The following is a 9366-nucleotide window of genomic DNA, read 5'->3' on the forward strand; positions in this document are numbered from 1 at the left end:
GTTAAAAAACCCTCCAACTGACACATAATTGAATTATATAGGCAAACTTTTATTTTCTTTTGATAAATAAGCTAGGTCCCTAAGGCACCCAACAATAGTCTCTCCTAGCATGTTTGTTTTTTAGAACAATTATTAAAAATTGATTTTTGAGAATAACATTTTTAAATTTATTCTTTATGAAAATATTATGTATTTATGTATAATACAAAAATTTTTAAAAATTTTTATATTTTCAATTATTTTTTTATAATATTTAGAAAAAACACCTCAAAACATCTTAAATTTATTTTAAAAAACACATATGTTTTGTAAACAAATTCTATTAGGGTATTTTATTTAATTGACAATTTTATTATTTTCTTACTAATTAGATACAACTTATTTCCTTAGGTTTTATTTATTTCAAGATAACTTCAAACTTTATCAAATTTGGATTCGAGTTAGTTGAAGTTGTAAGATTTAAGGTAACTATGTATTTATGGTTGATAAAGCTTTTGGATTGGCTAGTATAAGAAATTAGGAAGAGAATATTTCCTATTTTAATTGATTTCTAATATATTTTTAATTCCAACTCTTTAACTTTTAAGATATTTGTCGAGAGTAACTTTCAACTACAACAAATTAAGGTCAGAGATCTCATAACGAAACTTTGACAAGGGCTTTGAAGGATCTACTAAAGAGCATAAAGTATTACGTCGAGACATGGAAAATGAGTGTTATTGCTGATGATATAAGACCCTAGAGAGTATGTGCATTCAATCAAGTAAAACTATGTGTCATTTTCTCATATTTAGTGGATTATTCAACGGTCGAGAGACCACCCATAGTTTTTTATACCTAGTAGGTTATTAGGTGTTTTTTCCGTTTTAATCTTGTGTTCATTTGTGTGATTGAATTTATTTTTATCTATACGAGATTTTTGCTCTCTCTAAAGAATTAATATAAAGGGAAAAACCTAAAAAATAAGTAATAAATATTAATTTGAGGTCTAATTTAAAGACTAGTTCCATTATACCAAGACTAGGTATAACATTTCTTTCAAATTCTTTAAAAATTGTTTTACTAAAAAATTATTAAACATATGTAGACATTATTTTCAACAACTCTAGTAAACAAGCCCTTTTTATCTCTTTCTCTTTCTTATTTTTATTTTTTATTTTTCTGAACTTTTTTTTTTAATCATCTAACTTTTGTTATTATTAGAAAATTTCCACACCTAAAATTCTTCATTCAAAATAATGAGAAATAGTTAAATTTTATCTTTAAACTGAAAATAATTGTTTCCAACTTTTAATCATGGAAAATAATAAATAAAATTTAATAATATTTTCATTTTCTTATTAGACTATTATAGAGAGAAATAAGAGAAAATAATAACTTTCAATAGACAGTATGTTGATTTTAGTACTTGCTTGGGTCCTCTGCACGTGATCATTACATCCTACTATAAGAGGGCTTAAACTATTAGGCATTAAAGATTGGGGGTTGACTCACATAAAAAATGAGAAGTAGCGAAGCAAAATTGTTTTGCATTTTCCCTCACTTCTACTGTATATCTCGGAAAGATGCGAGTTGAAAGGAACTGAATTCAAAACATTGGATTTGCTAATAATTCGAGATGGGGATTGGTTGTGTGTGTTGACCCCCCCCCCCCTTGCATTAGTTTCTATCTTTTGCTTCTATTACTATTGTTTGGGATGGTTACATGAGATCATCCAATCACAATGTTACATGAGAAATGCATCTCATGATCCGCATTGTACGAAATTGATCTCTATTGGGAACAATTTTTTTCTTCCTATGTTTGAGACCTTGCTTTCTACTATATAGGTGTCACGCCCCAAAACCCACTCTAAGGGCATGACGATCATTTCACATCTCAAACCTGAAGGCTTAAAATGGAAACAACACAAACATTCATCTTGTAACTAGATGGTTTCCAATTACTAAATTCTTGTTTAAAATGGTAAATAAATAAATTCTATAATCCTCAATTCTCAACTTTATAGAAGTAACATATCAACCAAAGTGTTATTGTCCAAATAACTCTAAACTCAAATAATTTAAATGGGAATTAAATTTTAATATTTAAACAATGTCCAAAATAAAACTCAAACCAAAATCCTAATAAAAAAATTCCCCAGCCTAGCCATCACTCCTTCCCCAAATTGAGAGTACCTGAAAATTTGTCAATGAATGGGAATGAGCTTAAAGCCCAATAAGGAACATTAATATAGTTTCATGAATCAAACATTTTTAATTATAATTACAAACAAGAGATATAACGTATAATCATTTTTCTAAAAACTTTTGACTTCAACATGCTAATACATTCAAAACTTTTCAATCAAATATTTTCATATTTATGTCAACAATTTCATATAAAAACCAAATCAAATACATTCAAAATATCTTTACTTTGGTTATTGAGTAACAATGGAGCCCAATTAGGTGACTTCACAAATGAGTGGATATCCTTAAATTTGTTCCTTTTAAAATGGATGAAACCAAAGGTCAACAATTATAACCCATTGACTAGGGTCATAAGGTCAATTATTATAACCCGTTGACTAAGGTTGAAAATGTCAAAAATTATAACCTGTTGATTAGTTTTACAAAAAATGAAGAAATCATGAAATCTGCTGAAGAATACTCTGTTTTCATTAACCGAAAAAATGGGAACAATAAGCATATCTATATATATATATATATAGATATATTGGGGTTGGAGATGCATTGCACTTTTAACTTGATTCTAGCTCACCAAGGATAACAAAAAAACAAAAAAAGAAAAAAAAAGAAAAAAGAAAGAAAAAACTTATCTAACTAATTTCTTACTTCTTTTTATTTATTTATTTACAAATAAGCCTCAACTTTAATACTCTCCCTCAAGATGGAGTGTGTATATTATGAACACTCATCTTGCTTAGTAAAGAAATGAACTGAGTTGGAAATAAGAGTTTTGTCAACAAGTCTACTATTATGTGTTGTGAAGCAACGTGCATAGTCTTCAATGTTCTTTTTTGAATTTTCTCTCATATTAAATGGCAATCGATCTCGATATGCTTAGTTCTTTCGTGAAAGACTTGATTAGCCACAATGTATAGGGCAGCTTCATTGTCACATAACAATATTGCAGGTCCAACATGATTTACACCATGATTCTTGAGAAGAGAAAACAACCACACTATCTCACAGGTTGCATTTGCCATTGAATGATACTTAGCTTCAATTGAAGATCTCAACACTGTGTGCTATTTCTTGGATTTCCACGAAACCAATGAGTCTCAAAGAAAAACACAATAACCACTTATTGATTTTCTACTGTTAGGTGAAGTACCCCAGTCAACATCTGCAAAAGCCTTTACTTGTAATGAAATTGAAACAAGATAAAAAAGACTTGGCCAATAGTGTTCTTTATATATTGCAAAACATGAACAACAATATGTAATGTGGTATCCTTAGTTTAGCTAAAAATTTGCTTAAGAGATTCACTGCATAACATAGGTTTGGTTTAGTAATTGTCAAGTATAATAACTTTCCAATTATATGCTTGTATTGCAAATGATCATCAATAAGTTCTCCATCATCTTGAGCAAGTTTAACATTTACATCAATGAGAGTTTTGCGAGTCTCACACCCAAGATGCCCTATATCTAACAAGAGTTGTAAAACATATTAGCGTTGACAAATCGAGATTCCTTTACAAGATCTTGCCATCTCAATGCGAAGAAAATATTTCAAATTTCCCAAATATTTCAACTTGAATCAATTGTTCAGATATGTTTTTAGATTTTTAACCCACTCAAGACTATTGCTTCATATAATGATGTTGCCAACATACATTAAAAAAGCAATGAAGCTTTGTCCTTTAGCCTTGGTAAAAAGATAGTGATTTGCATGAGATTGTTTGAAACCAATTTCAAGGAGAGCTATAGAAAATTTTGAAAACCACTTGTGCGAGGCTTAATTTAAACCATAGATAGATTTATGCAGTCTACACATAGTGTTTCCAAGTAGAGAAATCTTCCCCTCATGGTAATATTCTGGTGGAAGTTCCATATATACTTCATTTTGTAAATCACCATGCAAGAAAACATTATTTACATCTAGCTATGTCAAACTCCAACCATAAACAACAGACAAAGAGAAGAGAACCTTAACTGTTGTTAACTTTGCAACAGGAGAAAAGGTGTCCAAGTAGTCAATACCTTCCTATTGTGTATGACCTTTGGCCACTAAACAGGCTTTGTAATGCTCTAAGCTACCATTCAATTGATACTTAATACGACACACCCATTTGCAGCCAACAGGGCGCTTACTAATTGGAAAAGTAGTCAATGTCCATGTCCCAATTCTTTCAAGAGCTTTTAATTCTACCATCATAGCTTGTGAATAAGTGGTTGGTTCAGAATGAGAAGAAATGGCACAAACAAAAGCTTTGTGGTTAGAGGAAATACAATCATAGCTAAGAACATGGGAAAATGGATGAGCTATGGGAACATTATTATGGGACACATAGTAGCAATGGAAATCCTTCAGATAGGAGAAGGTTTAATGACTCGAGAGGGATGAGAAGATCCAAAATTTGTGAAGATGGAGCAATAATAGTAGTGGTGAAATCAACACTTAGATCAACAAAATTGGAAGGAGGAGTGACATTTGGTACACGACATGGCAACACTTGATTAGAAAATAAGTCAGAAGATTCGACAACTTATGGAATAAATGTGAAGAGAAAGACAATCTCATGAACCATGACATCTCATGATATGAAAACAATATTGGTACGAAGGTTTAACAATTTGTATCCCTTATACCCAGGTGGATACCCGAGAAAAACAGCAGGCAAAGCTCTTGGAGAGAATTTTGTTTGATGATGCTTAAGAGTAGAGACATAACACAAGCAGCCAAAGACCTTCAAGTGACTATATGATGGTTTCTTATTCCACAGGAGTTCTAAAAGGGTTTTGTTAGAAAGAATTGGAGATGGTAATCAATTAATTAGGTATGTAGCAGTTGAGACACAATCCCTCCAACATCCCAAAGGCACATTTGACTAAAAATGCAAGGCTCTAGCAACGTTTAACAAATGTTGGTGTTTGCGTTCTACCACAGAGTTTTGTTGTGATGTGTCCACACAAGAATGAATGCCTTTGGAATGAAAAAAAAAAAAAAATCTATAAAGGCTAATTCAAGGGCATTAGCAGCTCTCACATATTTAATTTTAGCACCAAGTTGTGTGTTTATGAGAGTGTAAAAATCAGGAAAGATGCTCAGAACATCGAATTTTTGTTTCACTAAATAGATCCAAGTAAAACGAGTGGCATCATCCATAATGGCAAAAAATAATGATGCCATTCCATAGTTTACGGGGTAAAAGAACCCCATATATCACAATGGATAAGATTAAAAGGCTGATCAAACAAAGAATTTGATGAAACGAATGGTAAAACATTTTTGTTTAGCAAGTTGACAAACATTGCAAGGTAAAGAATCACCGAAGATTTGTGAAATTTTTAATTCATTCTTCAAAATTTGAAGTTTTACATTAGATGGATGACCTAAACGAAAATTCCATAATTCCTTTTGAGTAAATGTGATATTATTACAAACATTAGAGAAACAAGAAGAAGTTGAGAACAAGTTGCTTGGATTCAAGATGTAGAGATTGCCAATATGGTTACCCATCCCAATTGTCCTCCCCTATAAGAGGTCCTGAAGAGTACAAGAATCAGAAGAAAAATTAATGGAAATGGAGTGTTGATGTGTAAGGGAACTAACAGAAAGCAAATTGAAACGAAAATTGGGAATGAACAAAACAATGGCAAGAATAATGGTATCCATTAGTTGAACAAATCCTATACGTGATATGCTAACAAAATGACTATTTGGAAACATAACATAAGAATTAAAAATTGGTTTGAAAAACACAACAAACATGATGCATTGCTCTAGTATCCAACACCCATGAACAAGGGGAAATGGTTGAAGAGTTGTAGGTCATAGAGAGAGAAAGATTAACACTAAAGCTATATGATGGACTAAGCTGTGGAGTATCCATCGAGGTCTGAGATCCAATTTGAAGTTATGAACTCAAGAATGTAATGAGTTGTTTACACTGATCACTAGTTAGAGTGTTCAATGATGACTCCTATGGAGATGACGCAGATCCATTGAGTATATTGGAGTTTGTTTGATTTATTTGGACCTTCACTGGATTTGATTTTTCTCTAGTTTTATAGCCCGATGGGTATCCGTGAAGCTTATAACATTTTTCAACTGTATGTCCCTGAATACCATAATGAGAGCATAAAGGTCTTTCTCATTTTGATTTTGAATTGAAGGAAGCCGCTACAGTAGAAATGCCAGAATCACCCAAAATCTGAGAATCATTGGAGAGTGACAAACCTTGATTGATGGAACGTTGCCTTTCTTCTTGAGCAACCAGGGCAAAAACTTTGGTGATTGGAGGCTGTAGAAGAACAGGTCAATGAGACCAATTCATTCGTAGAAGACTCCTCTATTTTAAGAGTTTAAAGCACCTCAACAAACTCCACTTGTTTAGGAGTATAGCTAACAACTTTTCAATTTCTATTTAAATTTCTTGTATACATACAACAGATACACAACAGAAACTGAATCCTTCAGATTTTTATCAACTTGAGTTTATTTTTCTATATGGTATCAGAGCCACTAAAAGACCGATTTTTACTCTCTTCTGATCCTTAATGGCCTCCTCATCCTCTGCAACCTCAAATCATTCTATTGATCCTACTACTGTTGTCCCATCCATCTCTAATCTTCCATTTGCTATTAGCGTCAAACTCAACTCCTCCAACTATCCTATATGGAAAGCTCAAGCCCTACCCTACTGATTACTACTCAAAAACCACACATTTTAGATATTAACTTTCATGAGTTTCACACCTTTTGAGTAGTAATTATGCCTAATATGCCCAAGTAATACATTGCTACCCTTGCAAGAGATACTAATGGTTCTTTGTTGAGTTTTGGAGATATTTTAAGGTGATTTTTGAAGCATGGAGTGACAAATGGAAAATGGAATGGAGGAGGGTACATAATGTGGATGAAGAGGAAGAGGAAATGCACTTGGACCAAGCTTTGGAGCTTAATTGAAAGTGGTGGAGATGGATTAAAAATGAAGAAATGAGAGAAATTGCAAAAAGGAGTCAGAATAGCATGTTTTTCGATTTCGCATGACCATGCGAAATGAAACATAAAGGATGTTGGCTGCAGCATACTAAGGGAAAAGTGAAAAGCAATTTTGCATGACCATGAGAAATTTTCGCACAGTCATGCGAAACGCTCCAGAAGAACGAAAATGAAGCTGATGGACTTTCCACTTTGCACCATCATGCGAGATTGCTAGGGGCTTGTGCGAAAATGCATTTTCTCCAGATTCCTTGATGAAGTAGCATCCAGAAGACCTATAAAATGTTGCCAAGTGTCCTTTTAACCTTGGCCTATAAATAGAAACGGGATTGACTCATTTAAGGACTTTTGGATACATTTTCTAATTGTAGAACTTTTCATACTTCTTCTCTCTATATAATTCTCTACTTTCCTTCAGTTTCTTTTATTTTCTTGGTAGCCAAACATGTCTTGTGAGATCAAATCTCCAAGCATGAGTGGCTAAATCTCGTTTTTCTCGGAGGAGGGAGGATCTAGAGGCAAGATTTATGGTGAATTAGAGAATTGAGCTTGAATTGCAAAGGTAATTTGATCCAATTGATTGATTAATTGAAATTTGGGGATTTTTCTCTTCAAATTGTCTTGGATGATTACTACAATGCAAGCTAGGTAGATTCATCAAATTCTTAATGCTAGATATGATGAAATTGAATAGTTGCATAGTATGAATCATTGGAAGATAATTTAAGATGAATTGAATATATGATTCAAATTGATCTCTTGGATTAGATTACCTAATTTGAAGAGAAATTAGATCTAGATCTAAAGCTAAATCAAAAATCGGTTTAGATGAAAATTTAGGTTTTCAATCTAACTTGATGAAAATTAGATCTTAACACCTATTCACCATGGAAATTGCTCTCTAGAAAATCCTAACTCCGAGAATCTCACATCTTATTAATTTTCTTCTCTTTTACACTTCATTTTCAATTCAATTTGAATACATTGCTATCTTGAGATTTTATCATGCAATTTCAAGTAAATTTCACTTAATCACCATCATTTCTTATCATCTCGTTCAAGCCTTAATTACCGAGAATAATCCATTCTTGTGGACGATACCTAAATACCACTATACTATAGTAGTTTGTACTAAAACCACATTTTTGATCGGGTACAAATTGCTATAGAATAGTGAATTAGGTTATAAATTTTGTTTTGATCCAATAAATGACAAAATCTGAGCGATCACCTACTTTAGAGGTCAAGCTGTTTTTGGCAACCTTGATGGCATAATCCCAACTCCACCTCAAGAAATTGATGCTCCTCATCCCAGCATAGGTGATATTATTAAAATTCCCAATCCTCAATATCTTCAATGGCTTCGTCAGGATTCTTTAATCCTCGCCACCATTAATGCTTCGCTCACTGAAGATGTTCTCACTCAAGTCATGTCTTATACAACCTCTCGGGAGGTTTGGCTTGCACTAGAGCGAACCTTTTCTTACATTTCCTGTGCTAAAGCAATTCAGATTTGCACTCAGTTGGCAAATGCTCGAAAAGGCGCTCTATCCGCTAATACATATTTTCTCTCTATCAAGCGAATGGCTGATGAACTTACTGGATAGCCACTTAAACCTGATGACATAATCACCTACGTGCTTGCAAGACTTGGCTAGGAATATGATTCCTTGGCTTCAACAATTACTTATCGCTCTGATCCTGTCACCTTGGAGGAATTTTACTCACTACTTCTAATCTGTGAGTCATAAATCTATCACAATAATCAGTCCCTTCACGTTGCTGCTTCCGTGAAACATTGCCACCAAGCAACCTCAGCAGCAAAACCAATCCATTTTTCGCACGTCTACAAATTTTCAACAATCTCATCGTGGTCGTGGTAGATACCGTGGCAGAGGACATGGTGGTTGTTTCGCCTCCCATCCTCAGGGTCCATCAAACTCTGTTATATGTTAGGTATGCTTCAAACCGGGACATATTGCTAGAAAATGCTATCACCGTTTTAATCTCTCTTATCAGGACTAACAAACTCCCAAAAATCAACCACAAGCCATGGTTGTTGCGCACTATCAACATACTAATAATGAGTGGCATCTCGACACAGGAGCTACCCATCATCTCACCAATGATGTAAACAATATTCATCTTCAACATGAAGACTATGGCAGTCTAGATCATATCCAGATGGCT

At 33.3% G+C, this 9366-nt stretch overlaps 1 non-coding gene across 1 annotated transcript; it reads left to right on the forward strand.

The window, feature by feature from the left end:
* Positions 1-8783: 8783 nt before the first annotated feature.
* LOC117934333 lies at positions 8784-8922 on the forward strand. Its single transcript, XR_004654470.1, has one exon. It is a non-coding gene; the product is annotated as a small nucleolar RNA Z247 (small nucleolar RNA).
* Positions 8923-9366: the final 444 nt, after the last annotated feature.

This window comes from Vitis riparia, chromosome 16 (genome assembly GCF_004353265.1).
Source record: "Vitis riparia cultivar Riparia Gloire de Montpellier isolate 1030 chromosome 16, EGFV_Vit.rip_1.0, whole genome shotgun sequence".
Lineage (NCBI taxonomy): Eukaryota > Viridiplantae > Streptophyta > Magnoliopsida > Vitales > Vitaceae > Vitis > Vitis riparia.